The sequence below is a fragment of the Mustela lutreola genome, chromosome 2 (assembly GCF_030435805.1).
Source record: "Mustela lutreola isolate mMusLut2 chromosome 2, mMusLut2.pri, whole genome shotgun sequence".
Classification (NCBI taxonomy): Eukaryota; Metazoa; Chordata; class Mammalia; order Carnivora; family Mustelidae; genus Mustela; species Mustela lutreola.
Window position 1 is genome coordinate 102,260,796 of NC_081291.1, and position 3,234 is coordinate 102,264,029.

The 3,234-nt window shown below is 33.9% G+C and overlaps 1 pseudogene; it reads left to right on the plus strand.

The window, feature by feature from the left end:
• Nucleotides 1-232: 232 nt before the first annotated feature.
• On the plus strand, nt 233-2,490 carry LOC131824611 (vacuolar protein sorting-associated protein 29-like; annotated as a pseudogene).
• Nucleotides 2,491-3,234: the final 744 nt, after the last annotated feature.

Below are 3,234 nucleotides of genomic sequence, written 5' to 3' on the forward strand. Positions count from 1 at the left end.
TTTTGTAATGACTTGCAATGACTTTGTGCTGTCTTCCTTAAATGAGCAGGGAGTATGTCCTCCTCTTCTGGAAGAAATTGTATAAAGTTAGTGTTAATTATACTTGTAAAGTTGTGCTAGACTTCTCTAGTAAGACTGACTTGGTCTGGAGATTTCATTTCAGAGAGCTTTTAATTAAAAATCCAGTTTCCTGAGGTGGCAGCACTTGTGGTGACTGAGTGGAGCCCAGTGACAGGATGTTGGTGTTGGTAAAAAGAGACCTGCCTACCCCATATTAGTTTGCCAGCTAAAAAAACTGCTGATGCCAGGAAAGATTCAACATTCTCTGTGCTGGAAACTTTGGACCAAAACCAGCTACGACTATCTCAAGACTTTGGCCCGTGATACTCAGATTGTAAGAAGTGACTTTGATGAGAATCTGAATTATCTAGAACAGAAAGTTGTAACTGCTGGGCAGTTCAAAAATCGGTTTGCTTCATGGGCATATTTTCTACGGGAAAATATGGGCATCAGGTTATTCCATGGGAGATATAGCCCGCTTAAGCCCTGTTACAGAAGTAGTTTGATGTGGACACTCTTATCTCATATGCACAAATTTGAAGCATATGAGCATTAAAAAATTTTTACATTAACCCAGGTTCCTCCATCGGAGCATATAATGTTTTGAAAACAAACATTATTCCTTCATTTGTGTTGAGAGATATCCAGGCTTCTATAGTTGTCACTTACCTGTATCAGTAAACCGGACATGATGTGAAAGTAGAACAAATTGAATATAAAAGAATCTTAAAGCCAAAAAAATTCAATTTCCTTAATGGCTATAGAACTTTGGAGATGATTAATTACATCTTAGTTGAATTTTGGCTGTTTGTGGTTCTCAGGGAATTATTTCATTTCTTCTAAGCCACCATACTTATGAGCATAAAGTTATAGGTAGTACTGTCATTTTATTTATAATTATTGCTTAATAACTATATGATAATTATTTATGTTCATTATTTATTTTATACTTTTGTATTTACTTTATACTGGCTGCAGTATCTGGAATGAGATTTCCTATTTCATCCTGATTATTGATAGTAAGTATTTTGTTTTTGTCAGTCTTAATGGAGGTTTATCAATTTTATTGATATTTTTGAAGAACAAGCTTCTTGTTTCTTGAGTTATTTGGTAATGTTTTCTATTTGCAGTTTTATTTTCTGTTCTTATATTAGTTCATATCTTTGTTTACTCTGGGTTTGTTTTGCTCCTTTCTCTAGTTTATTGAATTAAGAACATAGATTACAGAAATTGACATCTTTCCCCATTTTAAATGTAAACATTTACTGTTATAAATTTCCCTCTGAGTACTGATTTAGCTAGATACTACATATTTTGATATGTTGTGTTTTCATTTTTATTTAGTTCTATGTACTTTTAAAATTCTCTTTGAGACTTCCTTTTTGTCCATAATTTAGAAGTGTGTTTGCTTAGTTTCCAAGTGTTTCAAGAGTTTCCTGTTGTCTTTGTTATAGATTTCCAGTTTGATTCCATTATAGTCAGAGCACACATTTTGTATGATTTCAATTCTTCTACATTTGTTTCTCTTCTATAACACTTAGTTTGTTTCCTGGTTTGTCCCATGGTTTGTCTCCCTCTCATTTCTTCCCATTCAGTTTTCCTTCCCTTCCCCTATGGTGCTCCAAGCTAGTCCTTCTGTTCCTCATATGATTGAAACCATATGATAATTGTCTTTGCTTGACTTATTTCACTTAGCATAATCCTTCCAGTTCCATCATGTTGATATAAATGGTAGGTATTCATCCTTTCTGATGGCTGAGTAATATTTTTGAGTTTTTCTCTCTGTATAATGTTTATGGTGGTTGCTGTGGGTGCTAATTATAATGATGTCCTGGTATCAACATTTACCACTTCAGATGAAGTATAGAAACTTCACTTCCATTTAGGTCTCTTTACCTTTCCCACCTTTAAATATCATTGTTTTGAGTATTCGTATTATAATTTTTATTTCAATCTGTTTATAAAACTCATAAGGAAATGTACTATTGTATGGACTCATATTTCTGTTCTTTCTATTGTTTCTTCTTGATTTCCTTCTTTTATCATTTCCTTTCTGCTTGGAGAAATTCAGTCTTTTCACAGTAGGTCTGCTAGTCACAGAATCTTAACTTTCACTCATCTATGAATGTCTTTATTTTCCCTTCATTCCTGAAAAATAGCTTTTCCAGATAGAGAACTGTGGTTAACAGTTCTTTTCTTTCAGCACTGGGTATGGTGAAAAAATAATGAATACTGTTATGCTGAAAATAAATTAATTAAAAAAAAATAAAAAAAATTAAAATGTTGACTTACGATCCCGCCCAAAATAAAATAAAATAAAATTGAATTAAATCAAAAAACAAAACACATTCTGCCCTTTCCTTATTCATGGTTTTACATAACAAATCCACTTAAATTGGTGTTTCCTACAGCGAAAACCTTGTTTCTCTCTGGCTCCTTTCAAGAGTTTTTGTCCTTTTTTAAAAGTTTAATTGTGGGGGTGCCTGGGTGGCTCAGTGGGTTGGGCCACTGCCTTCGGCTCGGGTCATGATCTCAGGGTCCTGGGATCGAGTCCCGCGTTGGGCTCTCTGCTCAGCAGGGAGCCTGCTTCCTCCTCTGTCTGCCTGCCTCTCTGCCTACTTGTGATCTCTCTCTGTCAAATAAATAAAATCTTTAAAAAAAAGTTTAATTATGATGTATCTTGTCATGGATCCTTTAGATTTATCCTGTTTGGGTTCATTTAGCTTTTAGGTTCATTCAATCTCTAAGTTGGTGTCTTTCATCAAATACAGGAAGTTCCCAGCCATTATTTCTTCAAATACTCATTCATCCCTACTTTTCTCCTCTACTTTCTGGAACTCCAATGATATTAGATATTCTGTTGTAGTTTTACAGGTCTCTGAGACTCTGTTCATTTTTTCCAGTTTCTTTTCTGTTGTTCAAATTGAGTGAATTCTGTTGTTCTGTCCTCATGTTCACTGATTGTAGCCTCCCATTTCCACTCTTCTGTTGAGCTCATCTTGTGAGTTTTTAATTTCTGAGCTTTGTATTTTTCAGTTTTATAATTCCCTTTTCTTTTTTGCACAATTATTATTTCTTTTTTGAGATTTTCTATTTCTTAAGAGAATTGTAATTGATTATTGTAGCATTTTTATAATATCTGCCTTCAAATTCTTATCAGATGATAACAACATC